Source organism: Rhinopithecus bieti, unplaced genomic scaffold (assembly GCF_001698545.2).
Source record: "Rhinopithecus bieti isolate Rb0 unplaced genomic scaffold, ASM169854v2 scaffold_23816, whole genome shotgun sequence".
Classification (NCBI taxonomy): Eukaryota; Metazoa; Chordata; class Mammalia; order Primates; family Cercopithecidae; genus Rhinopithecus; species Rhinopithecus bieti.
The window spans coordinates 434,172-449,700 of NW_016811019.1; the positions used below are offsets into that span (position 1 = coordinate 434,172).

General features: G+C 52.4%; 1 protein-coding gene across 6 annotated transcripts in view; it reads left to right on the forward strand.

Annotated features, from left to right (window-relative positions):
* Positions 1-15,529, forward strand: part of KLHL29 (kelch like family member 29) — a 318,957-nt gene that overhangs the window by 159,012 nt on the left and 144,416 nt on the right. The window lies entirely within an intron of this gene.

The window sequence follows — 15,529 nt, forward strand, 5'->3', positions numbered from 1 at the left end:
TTACTTCACTCTGCTCACACCTTGCCCTTGTGCTTCCAGCCCCACGCCGTGGCCACTCTGGGGAGGCTGAAGCAGCAGTTAGTGAGAAGGAGGCAAAACCAGGGAAGGGCGACGCTGCCATTCTCATTACCCGATTCTGAGCCTGGGTCCAGCCAGAGCTGGGGCAGAGGGGAGAGGCTGTGGACCAGATACGATAAGAGTTCCGATGAAAGGATTGGACTGGGCTTTGGAGAAGCCAAGGATGTGATCATGTTTAGGACTGACCTAGCCAGTTACTAGCTACGTGGCCCGACAGGTCACTTAAACCTTTACGTTACTTAAACCCCTCCCTGCCTCGGTTCAATTAAAGTACCTGGAGATTAAAAGAGCTGATGTGTGTGTGGCCCTTGGTGCGGTAGCCAGCACACAGTAAGTGCTCAGCAAGTGTTCGCTTTTAGTAGTAGAAGTAGTAGCAGTAGCAGTAGTTGTGGCAGCAGCAGTAGTACTTCTACTAATAGACATTGTGCCCAAAAGTGACCACCCCTCCTGCCTTCCCGGAAGAAAACCCCAAATGCTATTCGGGCCTAACAGAGTGAGTCTGGAAAGAAGTAGTGGGAGGAAAAAATACTTGTTTACTGCTTGTTTACTGCTTACATCCTGCTGAGTTCAGAAAGTAACTCAGAGTAAGAAACCAGTTACATGGTCATCATTTCACAGGCTCTGTATTGAGAAGACAGCAGTGCTGGTTGAGGCCAAGAGCAACTATCTCTGCAGTCTAGGTGGTCCAGGAAGGCTTCCAGGAAGAGGTGGCACAGAGTAAGGCCTCCAGCAATACACAGGTGGTGCTACGCCACTGGGAGAAGAGTGGTCTGAGGCCTGTGTGCATGGCCACGTCCTTCTCACTCACACACCCTCTCCTGGGACAGTTCAGCTCAGCAGACATCAGTGGAACCCCTGTACTATGTCAAGCCGAGGGTGGGGCCCTGGGGACACTGAGATAAGGAGCAGGCAGGCTCTGTCTTCAAGGAGCTGCCAGCCTCATGAGGTTAAAGAGAAAAATCATAGAATGCCAAAGGAATTTTGCTAAGATGAATTCAGGGGTACTGCAGGGCTCAGAGGAGAATGCAGCCCAGCTTGGGGACCCTTTGAATACACGCACACAGGCACACACACACACAGGCACACACACACACACACGCAGGCACACACACACAGGCACACAGACACATGCATGCACGCATCCTCTTCCCTGACTGTCTTTTCCCCCAAAACCATTTCTTCTTCTGGGCAAATGATAGAGTTGCACATCCCCACCCACTGACCACATGGCTTGCTTTGGCCAATGACATCAGAGCAGAAAGGACACATGCTTTCCAAGTGAAAACCTTGAGAGCCGGTGTGCGACACGCTAACCCATCTCTCCTTTTGCCACAGTGGCCAGTCTGACAGCCAGGGTCGTAGAGCATGGATGACCTGGCACAGGGCCCCCAGCCGACCAGCAGTGAGAGCATGGCATGAATGAAAAGTATATCTCACTGAAGCCATCGAGGTTTTGGGGACTGTTGAGCATCATAGCATCACCTACCTATCCAGGCTGATGCAACCATCATTTTTTTTAAGTGTCCAAAATAGAAAACTGGCCCTGATTTAGTCTTCTGGGAGCTATCTGGGCTCTCCTCTGTTGCAGCCCCCCTGCCCTGGGAGTGGAAGGTCTGGATTCTAATTCATCTCTGTCCTAAGGCTCTGAGACTCCGTTACCACCATTGTCGAAGGGGGTCACTGATCCCTGCCCCGCCTGCCTCCCCAAGCTGCTGGGGGAGTCCAACATGGTGGGTACGGGGATGTCTTCAGAGACCTGGGAGTTAGGGAACAGCCTCCGAGCACTGCATTCATCAGCGTCCCTGCCTTGGGCCCTGGAGGTCACAGGGAAGGTCACCCTTGCTCAGAGTCAGGCAAAGGACACATCAGGAGGGGAAGACCCGGGGGCGGGGGGTGTGGTGCTCCTTGCTGTCAGTATGCAAGGGGCCAGCAGTCCCAGGCTGCCCAGCGGAGGTGGAAGTGGCAGCCTGGAAGCAAAGTATCCCTGCTTGGTTAATCTAAAAATAAACAGAAAGGCAACAAAATCTATGTTTCAATTACTGCACACAAGCTGTTCAAACAGCCAGCTCTGCACTGGAGATGTGAACTTGTCAACAGAGGCTGCCTCGTTTGCATGCTTGGGTGGTGATAAAACACACAACCTTGCAACAGGCTGCCCTCTGGTCTGGGCTTTTTTTTTTTTTTTTTTAATTAAATTAAATTAAAAACACGGACGTAGAATAAAGACAATGAAAATCTGAAGCAAGTACATCAAGATAGGGTAGCAGCTCCCAACTTGAAAACAAAGAAGCCTGTGCGGTTGGAGACAGCCTGGTACTGAGGTCAGCAGGGGAGTGGGCAAAACAGGGCCCCGTGGCCAGGAACAGAGGACAGAAGTGTCTCCCGAGTGACCAAAAGCACTCCTTCCCTAGGGGTCGCTTCTGATCCTGGAGGAAGCTCCGGTGGACAGTGTGGACCTTTAGTTCCCAAAGCCAAAGTCAAGGCCCCGGAGGTCCCTCTGTGGGGGAGAGGTGGGCTCTAGGCCAGCCAGCAGGGGCTCTGGGGGTGAGCCAGCAGGCTGCTTGTATGGCGGGCGGAGCTGGGACTGTCATCCTTGGCCATGCTGCCTTTCGTTTTCCATCTTAATTAGACACTGTCCTAACTAAGACACAGTCTCCTTTCTGATGAATGGAGCCCCAGGGAGCTGGGCCACCCTGGGATTCTGGGGCTCCCCTGACCTACCCTGCCTGCTCCAGCCCAGCGTGGTCCCTCCCCTGCCCCCCAGGGAGTTTTTCCGTTTTATGGCTGTGCCCTCCTGAGCAGCCCTCCCTCCCTGAAGGCAGGAGCCGCGTGCGCTGTTCTTATTTCCTCTCAGTATCTTGCATTGAGCCGGGTATAATGGGGGAAGGAGGTGGGCAGTGAACTTGACATGATTTGATGAGAAAAGGGCAGACCGTGCATTAACCCAAGGGCATGCCTGGGGAATTGCTTGAGAGGGAAAGGGGGGCACGAAGGCCTGACTCATGGAGTGGACCCCCGGAACAGGAAGTGGGCTACGTCATGGTTTCCTGGGGAGGGATTTGGACAAGCAGGAGGCCCCCCAGGTCCCACTAGAGATGGAGACCAGAAAGGTGGGCACTGCTGCTTAATACTGGTGAAAGTTCATTCCACAAATCCTGCTCACTGAGGTGGCTGTCGGTTTTGCATTCACTCCGGACAGGGATTTTAATGTCCCCGGCCCTCAGAGCAATTCTGCAGCCATCAACCCAGACGCTAGTTACTCGGTGAAATAAAAGAGTGGTCGAGTCTCTCCTAAGGAAGATAATATCCTGTCACAGGCAGTATGATCTGCCGGCCATGTGACAGCCGTTCCCTAATGTTTCCAAATAGACTTTTGAATAGACTCTTGTCTAGAAGAAAGCAAATTGCAAGAGCATTTTTGGCAGCCAAATAGAGAGAAGGCATCAGTCTTTCTTCTTTGCAACTCTTGCCACTGGGTCTGGCTCCAGGCACCCAGTAGGATTCATTCATCAGCTTGGGCCACTGATGAACACCATTTCCTGTGAAGAAGAGCTCATTGAATTAGTCAGTTCTGCAAGATCTAGAATAATCAGGCATGCCTGAGAGGCAGCCCTGGGAGGGGGGAAGCCTGCTTGGAGAAGGAAAGTAACAGCAAAATCCAGCTCAAAAGACTGTGGTTGTGTGTTTGCAGGACTACAGGGAAACAGGGCTGGAGTTTCCAGTGTTTGCATCCTCTGTGGAGCCACAAGAACGAGGAGTTAGAAGGAGCCATGATGGTTATTCGTAATGATAACTCTGGTTAATCCTCCTCTAAGTAATCAAACGGTAGTCACCACAGCTCCCTCATCGATCCTGATGTTTTCTGTTTTGTTTTGTTTTGTTTTGTTTTGTTTTTTGAGACGGAGTCTCGCTCTGTCGCCCAGGCTGGAGTGCAGTGGCCGGATCTCAGCTCACTGCAAGCTCCGCCTCCCGGGTTTACGCCATTCTCCTGCCTCAGCCTCCCGAGTAGCTGGGACTACAGGCGCCCGCCACCTCGCCCGGCTAGTTTTTTGTATTTTTTTAGTAGAGACGAGGTTTCACCATGTTAGCCAGGATGGTCTCGATCTCCTGACTTCGTGATCCACCCGTCTCGGCCTCCCAAAGTGCTGGGATTACAGGCTTGAGCCACCGTGCCAGGCCGATCCTGATGTTTACGAGTTCCTAATTTATACACGCCTTCCTTCTTCCCTCAGTTTACGCTGATATTATGTTTCCAACTGTCATTTCCAATATCTTTTTTATTTTTCATTATCACCATTTTAATGATTTACACCAGGAGCAATAGCACAAATGCCTAGTCAATTAGTCCCGTGAGAAAAGTCTCTGAATCATGTGTGCTTTTTTGAAAAAAAATCACTACATCAAAACCCACAGCCTGATTTTCTCAAAGCAAAGGTGCACATGGGAAGGGAGGGAAATGGGAGGCTTGTTCTTTTAATATTGTTCATCTAAAACGGGCACTAGTACTGCCTTTCCAAGACAGGGAGATTGCTTTTTGTGCAAGAAATTGTGCCCAGAAATGGAATCGGTGGCATTTTTCCTGAAACTTAACCACCAGAAAAGCATTTTGAACATTTGTCTTTTAGATCATGTATTAAGCCCTGTCATTATGGAATATGGCTTTTTCCAAATATGTATCTGTCCCCCAGGGCCATCCAGGGAGTCAGAATGCCTGGGTCCTAGGGCCGAATCCAGGCCTGCTAACTCGCCAGATCTTAGGCTAGTGCTCTTGAACTTTAACTTCATGTGAGTGAATCCGTGAGTGGATCCTGTCCCATTCCCCACCCCTCATCCTGTTAAAAAGGCAGATTCTGACTCAGTAGTCCTGGGGCAAGGCCTAAGACTCTACATTTCTTGCATGTCCCCAGGCGATGCTGTGGCTGCTGGCCTATGGACCACACTTTGAGTTGGGAGGAAGTAGGCCACTATGCCCAGCCCTGGGCTTTACCCTCTTCCTTTTCCTGGGTTATAAAATGCGAAGGTCAGTGCTGGACTGCTTACACTGGCAGGATGTTGTGAGGCAAATGATGTAGTGGCTCTAAAAGAACCTTGTGTGGTGAGGGCACTTCCCAGAAGACCTCCCCTCTGAGCAAAGGCTGAAGCACACAGCACAAACAGCGCTGTTAATCACAGGTCCTGTGTTGTTACAGGGGCTCTCCAAATCCTGTTTGGCTTTGTGTAACTGAAACTTTGTGTCTTGAGACCAGCACCGCCCATTTAAGTGCTCTAACTACAAAAAGAAAGCAAGGCAGGAACAGAGCACAGAAGAAACTTCTGGCCATGCTGGCTGTGCTTGTGGCACGGGTAGTGATGATGGTTTGATGCTTTGGGGGATGGATACATTCCCAAACACATCAAGTTGTACACATTAAATATCTGCAGCTTTCTGTACATCAATCACACCTCAATAAAGCGGTTAAAGAAAAAAGAAGAGGCCGGGCATGGTGGCTCACGCCTGTAATCCCAGCACTTTGGGAGGCCGAGGCAGGTGGATCACGAGGTCAGGAGATCAAGACCATCCTGGCTAACACTGTGAAACCCCGTCTCTACTGAAAATACAAAAACATTAGCCAGGCGTGGTGGCGGGCGCCTATAGTCCCAGCTTCTCGGGAGGCTGAGGCAGGAGAATGGCGTGAACCTGGGAGGCGGAGCTTGCAGTGAGCCAAGATCGCACCACTGCACTCCAGCCTGGGAGACAGAGCGAGACTCCGTCTCAAAAAAAAATAAAAAAATAAAAAAAAGAAAAGAAAAAAGAAGAGCCTTGTGAAGGGTGAGGACTTGCTGCTGCTGTACTGGCCACTGTGGGGTATTTAGGGTGAGGGCCCTTCCCACTCCCCCGAGACCAGCTGCACCCACTGCTGCTGAGGAAGATTCGGCTCTGCCAGACGTGCTTCCCTCAAAGCTTTGGACTGGCTGAGACCTGGGAACGCGTGCAGGTTTCACTGGCATTGGAGAAAGCAGGCTCCCTATCTTTAAATAACAAAGACAATGCCCTAAAGCCTTTGGTTCCAGAGATTGATGCCACCTGTGTGCCCTGGAGTGGACGCAAACGTCAGAGGTCACAGCTCTAGCTCTGGTTTCATTTCTTTTCTTTCGGGTTTTTTTTTTTTTTTTAGAGGGAGTTTTGCTCTGTCGCCAGGCTGGAGTACAATGGCACAATCTTGGCTCACTGCAACCTCCGCCTCCCAGGTTCAAGCGATCCTCCTGCCTCAGCCTCTCAAGTAGCTGGGATTATAGGAGCCTGTCATCACGCCTGGCCAATTTTTGTATTTTTGTAGAGGCGTGGTTTCACCATGTTGGCCAGGCTGGTCTCGAACTCCTGACCTCAAGTAATCCAACCGCCTCGGTCTCCCAAAGTGCTGGGATTACAGATGTGAGCCACCACTCCTGGCCACAGCTCTGGTTTCTAATGGGACTTGCCGAATCCCTGCCTCCCCTCTTTACCCTGCCTGGAGAGCCTCGTAGAGGCTGCTCATTTGGGTTCAGACCCTGGATCCTGCAGCAGGTGTTGCTGGAAACTTGTGGCTGCCAAGCCACAGGACCTGGTTAGGCGATCTTCACACTGGCCCTGGCTGAGTGGGGTCTGATGGCGAGGTGGCTGGTGAGGACTGGGGGCCAGGGATGGGAGTAGAAATGTGACAACGAGAACATTTCAGTTCACCTGGGGCCTTGATATTTTAAGAAAAGGAGCTAAAAATAAATCCACATCTTAGGTTCCTCATCCTAGAGTGGAACTGGAGAAGGCTGGCATCAGCCTGGGGTACTCTAGAGTTTCCTGGGTTTCTGCTGCCTCAGAGGATTTAAATGTGAAGTCTTGGGTCCAGGCTGGCACCTACACGTGGCCCCCATGACCCCCACATTTCATTTGGAGGTGCCAAACACCTCACCCTCGAGGAATATGTCACCCTTAGAGGCTGTGTGAAGGGTCAGGACCGGGGCTAGATGGTGAGGCATCATTTAAGGACTCATCCCCTCATCCCTTTCAGGGCAATATAAATACAGATGGACCTTGATTGGGGTGGGGGTGGGGCCTCCATACATTTTGGCCCCACCTGTCACTCTCCTCAGCCTAGTCCTGGCCCTGCCATGTGTCCTGTCCTGGGAGGGTCACTTTGGTCTGCCAGTGTTCCCTGAGCCCCCCGCCCCGGGTGCCCAGCCCTGTGCTCGGGCAGCTCCAGTGAAGGAAACGAAGAGGGAGAGGTAGCCCTGTCTTTAGGGACAGGATCAGAACTCACACAGTGAGTGGAACATGCCAGTCCATCGCTGGGGTCCTAGGCCTGGTAATTCTGGCTTCTGTGGGCTCCGAGAAGAGAGGGCTCATCAAAGAAGGTGTCCAGCAGGGGAGGCCAGTGTGGGGCTCAACCCCAGCCTCAGCCAGAAGCAAGACTTCTGAGCTAGTGGGGGCTGTGTGGGGATGGGAGTCACTGGGGGCTGGAGCAGCCCCAGGAGGCAGGGAGGCATTTCTGAGGGGCATCCCCACCTCCCGCTAACATCCACGTCAAGTCGTGGCCAAGCTGCCTCTCCAGAAACACCGGAGAGTTCCTTTGTGTTGCATTTGCCAAGATGGTGTTCTGGCTGCTGTTTAGTATTTTGCTCCAGAAGAAAGGCTAAAAGATGCAGAGAGGGAAACTAAAATAATAAAGACAAGCACAGACTGTTCCAATCGACTTGGCAGCACGTCTCCCCCAAATGAGGCAATCATACATTTTCCGATCGTGGCCGGCCGGGCCGAGGCTCATTCCTCAGCCAGCCACCTCGGCTTCCCTATCTGGAGGCGGCGCGGGCCCCCTGCCTTCCTGTGGATTAATCATGCCTTCGGGGCCCTCACAGCCGGCCGCCCACTCCTTTGGCGTGTCTTAATGATAGGAACGCGGAAAGGGTCATTAGCCACCTGTGATCCTGTGTACAGTGTGTACACACGGTACATGTTAATATGTGTGGGCCACCGCCAGCATCCAGAATACAGTGTGTCACCGGACACAGCCTCCATCCCGCCCGTGAGCTCAGGTGCACGAAGCATCCTGTTCCTGAGCAGGGACTCTCAGGGCCCAGGGCTGAGGGCTCCTGGACACTGTTTCCTCTGTTCCAGCCCCACACGGACTATACAAACACATGGAAGCTCTTAATTATTTACTCATGAATTATTCATGGTGAGGGTTTTCCAGGCAGGTCTGTGTGGCAGGGCTGCTGATCTGATCTCTAGCAAGTGTCCAGGAGTCCGACATCCCTGACAACACACCAGCTGGTGAGCAGTTAGAGACACAGTCTGGGCCTGGGGTACCAGGATTTCCTTCCTGCAATATCCTCAGGCCCCAGGTAGCCCAAGCCTTTTGCAAGCCTGGGCCTGGGACATGAGGGCCCTTGAGCCGCAGGGAGAAGCTCTTCCATCAAGACAGGCCCTGGGGCTAGTGATAAGAGGTCCCCTGTGTCATGGGTATTTATGGTGGATGACCTTCCCCCACCCTCAGCTTGTGTCTCCCAGTGTCCCTGAGTGAGACCACCCTACAGGATCCTGGCTGACCTAGCACAGAGGGCCTCAGGAGCTGTGCGTGTTCGCAGACAACAGGCCACACATACCGCTTCGGATTTGACAGCGTCTTTTTCCTTATCCCAGTAAACCTGCCCGGTTCCTGTTGGGACATGAGGGTTCTAGGGACAGGTAGTGGGAGAAGGCTTAGGAGGGAGCTAAAAGTCAGGGGCTGAGGCTACTTTGTCATCTTTATTTTGATCCTAGTTAAGACTCACCTGCCTTCTGCAAGGGAACAGAAGGAGCCCCTGGGGACAGGGTGACCGCTCCCTCATTCCTGCCTCTCCCAGATGCTCTGGCACCCCATGATGCTGAAGATTTGGCCCCATGTGCCAACAGGAAAGGAAGCGGCTAGTTTCCATTCATTCCTGAGGAACAGGCAGCCTGAAGGGAGGTTCGTCTGTGGAGGTGTGAGGTCAGGGCTCTGTCAGGTGGAGGACACTTTTTGGTGAGCAGGTGAGCCAGAAGGGAAGGCCAGGCCTCATCCCTCAGAAGTAGGGAGGTGGCGGGAATACACCCTTCACCGTCTCCTGGAGATAAGTGATGGGAGGGAAAGACCTTCCTGGCAGGGCTGGGGATGCTGTCGGGCACACCCCAGCGCTGGCCTCCGCCCCACCTCCTCTGAGGGATGATCCGAATTGTGAGACAGTTGCACTCGACCGTTGGGATTTTCCCCAGAGCTGGTGGATGTGGCATTGCTGCATTTGGGGATGCTGGGGGACCTTGTCCTGAGGTTTGGGGTGCACCCGTGTGCATTGAGATGCCAGCATGTGGCTCTGAAGTGGGGCCTGGGTTGCAGCGGGATCAACGACTGAACATTCCGAGAAGTGCTTCTGCCTGTCGGGAGCTCCCAGTGACGTGTTCCCCCCGTTCTTCACATTTGCTCCCGTTCTGTAAGGAGGTCTTCCACTTCTCCTCTCTGCTCCCTGGAGGTGGGGAGGTGCATCACAGAGAAGGGAACGGGGAGCCCGATAGCCTGAGCCGGCTTCCTAAGCTGTGTGTGCAGGGCCCAGGCTCCAGACTCTCTGAATCTGGGCCCAGAGCTGAGAGGCCAAAGCCTGATGTCTGTCCCGGACTGCTATGAAGATGACCCCCCTCATGGAGGCGCAGGCATGGTGTTGACTGGCAGGCTCTATGCACAGGGGAGACTTCAGGAGACTGGGCGTGGTAGCTCACACCTGTAATCCCAGCACTTTGAGAGGCCAAGGTAGGCAGATCACTTGAGGCCAGGAGTTTGAGACCAACCTGGCCAAAATGGTGAAACCCCATTTCTACCAAAAAAAAATATATATATATTAGCTGGGTGTGGTGGTGGGTGCCTGTAATCCTATAATACTCGAGAGGCTGAGGCAGGAGACTCGCTTGAACCTGGGAGTTGGAGGCTGCGGTGAGCTGAGATCGCAGCACTACACTCCAGCCTGGGTGACAGAGTAAGACTCCATCTCAAAAAAAAAAAAAAAAAAAAAAAACAAAAGAGAATTCAGGGTTCTGCCCTCCCCTGGGAAAGGCCGGCCTTCCTCACCTCCCGTCTCCTGGCCAGCATCGGTTTTGCTGCCTGCAAGATCCCAAAGGCCAGGGCCAAGTTGGCACGTAAAATACCTGTGAGGCCTTTCATATTTCACCCAGGACGAGCTCTGAACTGTTTCTACCCTGCACCTCAGCATGGCCTATTTCCACCTGTGAATACAAGATTTTCTAGGCTCTAGAGCGTTTTCTTCACGTGTGCGTGTAATTTAAACAGGTGCTAGCAAGGCACTAACCCCACCCAGGTTCGAGTCCTAGTGTCTTTGCAAATGGTCCCCTCCATACAAAGGGATGGCTACTGCTCAGCCTGCTCCCCACCTTGGTGAAGGGCCCTGTGCCAGGTTCTGCCAATTCATGGGCAGCCTGCCAGGAAAGGGGGCTCACCTTGACAAGGAAGCTTTTTGATGTATTTTGTCGGTAATTGCTTGACCAGTCTCATCTAAGGTACCTCGTCCATTCCAGGCCTCCTTCTGCCACAGCTAGCACTTCCGATGCCTCCCTCAACACCACTCTGGGCACACATGTATGCCCATGGAACCTTGTGGCACAGTGGCTCGGTGCCCAGCAGAAAATACTTAAGTTGCCATCTCTGGTGCTGGCAGTCTGCCATCTCATTCAGAGTAAACCGTGCAACACCTTTCTTTCATGACGTGTGAAAGGGGAAATTAAATTGAGGAATGAAGTCTCACCGAAATGCTGGCATGCAAATTCTTGACCTTTGTTTTGAGTACACCTAATGAGGCTGAAACTAGATTCTGGGCTCCAGGCCCCGAGTCTCCATCTCCTGCCTGGCATTTAAAGGAGACTTGAGGAGCCAAGCATCAGGGTGGGGGGTGGGAGTGTTGGGAGGTGAAGGGCGCTGGGGCCTGGGCTTTGCTTTCATGCACCAGAACTGTAAGGTGTGGGCACAGCATGGCCCAGCAGGTGGTCCCCAAGACAGAGTGGAGAGGTTTTCCTGGGGCCTAGGAGACCCCTTTGACCTGATCCCAAGCACATCCAGGCATGTCTCAGGGGAGCAGCGTTGCTGGCCGCCCTCAGTGCATACCCTCCTCACCTCCATCCTCCCCAGCTGGAAGGAGATGGCTTCTTTGGCGATATGTGAGGTTGTGTTGTTTTGTGGGAAGGTAGAGGCTGATTTATCACATCAGTCAGGCCAGGCTAGGCTGTGCTTAGGTAACACATACACTGCCAATCTCAGCGCATTATCACAACAAAGATTCACGCCCCCATTATGCAACATCCAGTGTGCCCAGGAAAACGCTCTTCCATCAGATGGTGGCACCATCTGGAATGTGTGGCCTCCAAGGTTGCCATGACAAGCAAAGGGAACTGAGGGTCATAGATGTTTGTAAAGGGCCAGGTCTGGAAGCAGTCTCCATCACCTCCCCACCCATCCTATCCACCAGACTCCAGACACAGGAGCCCAACTTAACTGCAGTGGCAGCTGGGAGAGTTCCTCCTTGTGCCCAGAAAGAGGACATACTGTGATGAATACATAACATCCTCTCTGCCACGTTAGGATCCAACCCTAGGGAGGCAGTGTCCCTGAGGCTGTGATAATCAGCACGAGCCCCTTGTTGGCAGGTCAGCCTTGGGAGAGGCGTCTACACTATGAGCCCAGCTCATCTCGACATGCAGATATTCTCTGTTCAGGCCTGTCCTTGGAGGCTCAAGGTCTGATTTACTAGGACTGTAGACATTTTCTCTCTCTCTCTGTCCCTCTCTCTCTTTTTAATTTTTTCTCACTCTGTCACCCAGGCTGACGTGTAGTGGCACGATCTTGGCTTACTGCAACCTCCACCTCCTGGGTTCAAGCGATTCTCATGCCTCAGCTTCCTGAGTAGCTGGGACTACAGACACACGCCACCATGCCCAGTTAATTTTCTTGTTTTTTTTGGTAGAGATGGGGTTTCACCATGTCGGCCAGGCTGGTCTTGAATTCCTGGCCTCAAGTGATCCTCCCGCCTTAGCCTCCCAAAGTGCTGGGATTACAGGCATGAGCCCCCGTGCCCAGGCTAAGGTAGGATGTTTTCTTACTCCAGCACCTACATGGAACTTCCAGTCAGGAGACTCAACATTTCTTTCTGTGTCTGAGGTTTTCTCTTCACACAAATGTGTTTGTCCTCTCTGGAAGTGCTCAGCAATTAAGAAAAAACAAGCATTTGTTTAATCATTCATTCAGCACACAGATACTGAACACCCTTCTTTGCCAGGCACTGTTCAAGTTGCTGGGGTCACACAGAGAATGAGGACCCAGGCCCTGTTGTCAAGGTAACAGATAGACAGCAGCCGTGGCTGTAGGGAGGGTGGGTACCGTTTGCTCAGGGCACTGGAGGAGAGTCTCTCACCTGACCCAGAAGGGGAAAAGTAAGTACAGACTTCTAGAATAATCAGTTCCTGAGCTGGGTGGGTCATAGGCTGTAGCCAGGGGACAGTCAGAAGCCATTCCTGGCAAAAGAGCACTGTGGACTTGGACCCTGAGCTGAAAGGGGACATGAGGCTTCAGAAACTAAGGCATTTGAAATGATGGGCCATGGCCTCTGGGACAGGACGGGATGAATGAGAGGGGATGCTAGAAAAGGGAGCCCGACCAGATCCTCTTCTGGGCCACCAGGAAGAGCTGGAACCTTACATTGATGGACAGGATTTAAAGCAGGAAAGTCAAGTATCATGATCAGAGTTGCCCTTTGCAAAACTCCTGTGGGCATTTGAGTAGAGAATGGCTGAGAAGGGCAAGACTGGGGGCAGGCAGGCAGGCAAGCTGAAATAAGGAGACACTGGGAGACAGTGACGGAAGGTCGTGGCTGTAGATGGAGAAGGGGGTAGATTTGAGAGCAACTGAGGCAGAGGAATCTAAGACTTGGCTGTCGAATAGGGGGATGGAGGTGAGGAGATAGAGGCAGCTTTCTCTGAGGGAGGGAATGCCTGAGGATGGGTGTTTGGACAAAGGAATGTTGCGCTACTTTAGCAACTCTGGGTGTTTAGGCACCTATGGAACAGCTGGGGGAAGGTGTGCAGCAGGCTGCAGGGAGGTGGGGGTGGTGCTTAAGAGAGAGGAGAGCTGCAAAGGTAGCCTTGGAAGTTATCTGGAAAGAGGGGATGGAGGGCTGAGATCATCCAGGGAGAAACGGAGGAGGAGATCTGGAACCCCAAGGAGCCCCAGCTTTTAAATAATGAGCTGAGGACGAAGAGCCCACCAAGGAGACTGAGAAGGAGCAGCCGAGAGGGAGGCAGAGGGCTGGGAGAGGGCTGGTATCACCAAAACTGCAGAGGAGGGCTCTGGAAAGCAAGGAAGATCAGCCACGTCGCATGTGAGGGAAGTCGAGGACAGCGGCATAAATGTCCCCTTGGACTTAGCAAGCAGGTCACCCTGGACTTCAATGAGAACAGTTCCCATGGAGTGGCCAGGGCGAAGGCCACAGCAGAGCAGGTCACAGAGTGAACAGGACTAGGAAACTGGAGCTAAGTTTAGACAATGCCATCAAGAAGCTCAGCCGAAAAAGTTTATGTGGGGAGATCAAAAGGGAAATGATTTTTATTTTTTAACCAGGTAATATTAGACAGACTTTTTTTCTTTTATTTTAAGACGGAGTCTTGCTCTGTCGACAGGCTGAAGGGCAGTGGTGCGATCTCGGATCACTGCAACATCTGCCTCCCAGGTTCAAGCGATTCTCCTGCCTCAGCCCCTGAGTAGCTGGTACTATAGGTGCGTGCCACCACACCTGACTAATTTTTGTATTTTTAGTAGAGACAGAGTTTCACCATGTTGGCCAGGATGGTCTCGATCTCTTGCCCTCGTGATCCACCCGCCTTGGCCTCCCAAAGTGCTGGGATTACAGGCGTGAACCACCACACCCAGCCTGGATAGACTTTTTAAAGAGAATTTTTGTGACACTGTGTAAGCCAGAAAGCATAATAGTGAAATAAATAGTGACACCACATCCAGCTGAAGAAGTTATGGTCAGCTCTATTTCAGGCGGGGCTGCAGGCTTCAACTGGGCTGCAGGGTGGTTTCGGGTCTGCCTGGCAGAGGGGATGATGGCCACCAGGGCACAGGCCAGCATGCAAGTAGAACATGGGTAGGAGGCTGCTTGGGTTGGGCACAGGCCCTGGCTCCATGGCACTAGAAGTTGACAACTAGGTCTGGATGTGCAAAGTCCACAGTAGGAACAGGCTTTATAGATAGATATTTTTAAAATAAAGTGGCCCATCTGTCCGCTGGCCAGCAATTCCAGGGTGCCTCCCCAGGGCTGAGCTGGGCTGGCAGGGTAGGAAAAGGAGCTGGGAACCAGGACTTCTGGGCGCTCACCCCCAGACTGGAAAACAGTTGGAGAATACAAAAGGCCAAAGGCACCAAGCTGTGCCTGGGCTGTGCCTGGGCTGTGGGTGTGATGCAGACCCCTACCCTAACCCACCATCACTCGTGCCCTGGCATGGCCACGCCCTCTTCCCTCTGCCTCTGCCTCTCCGTGGCCTCTGCAACCAACAGCCTCCCTGTGTCTTTACAGCCTTCCTGATCAAGGGTGGGCAGGGAACCCGGCAAATCATAGTAATACTGAGCAAAATGCAATCTTTGGTGAGTCAGAAGCCCTTCCAAATATCATGGCGTGTCCAGGTCTCCCTGACAACATGAAAGGACCTTATGCTTAGAGGTTGAGGAGAGCCGTGTGGGAGATGGTCTGGTTAACAGAGGCCAGGGTACACGGGTCTCTAATGCTGCCCAAGATCAAATCACAGGACTGTGACTACGAAAGGGAACTCCACTCCTGGAGGCTAACACCCTTTGCGACTAGGATCTGAAGGCTGGGGATCCTGGACTCTTTATCACTTTCTAGTACTCGAACCTCGAGGGATAACTTATTCTCAGTGAGGTCCCTCGACCCTCAACTGGGAACCGTCCATGCCCTGCCACCTCACAGGCCACTGTGGGAGGAAGAGAGCTTTCTATAAAGGGCTTTGTCCACTATAAAGTGAGTCTCCACACGCGGGTGGCTGTACCCTATCATGTGGTTGAGGAAAACACGTCCTGAGGAGTTCACGGCTCTTTTTTCACAGTGGGGATGGAGGGGGTAAAGTCCCAACCATAATTAAAATATGCACATTTGTGTCGTTCAGGGCAGTGAGACGTGGCAGAACCAACAGTATCACTTTTAACTGTGACTGGATTCAAATCCTGCCTACTTACTTTGGCCACAGGATCCTGGGCAAATCATGTATTCCTTGTCTGTGAAGTGGGGCTAATTAATGACCTATGCTTTGTGGGCTTGTGTGACTCTGAAATGAGCTAATGTTTGAAGCCTGTTATTGAACCCAGAGAAGGGGCTTCATGGATGCTGTCCATTGTCGCTGGCTGCTCCAGTC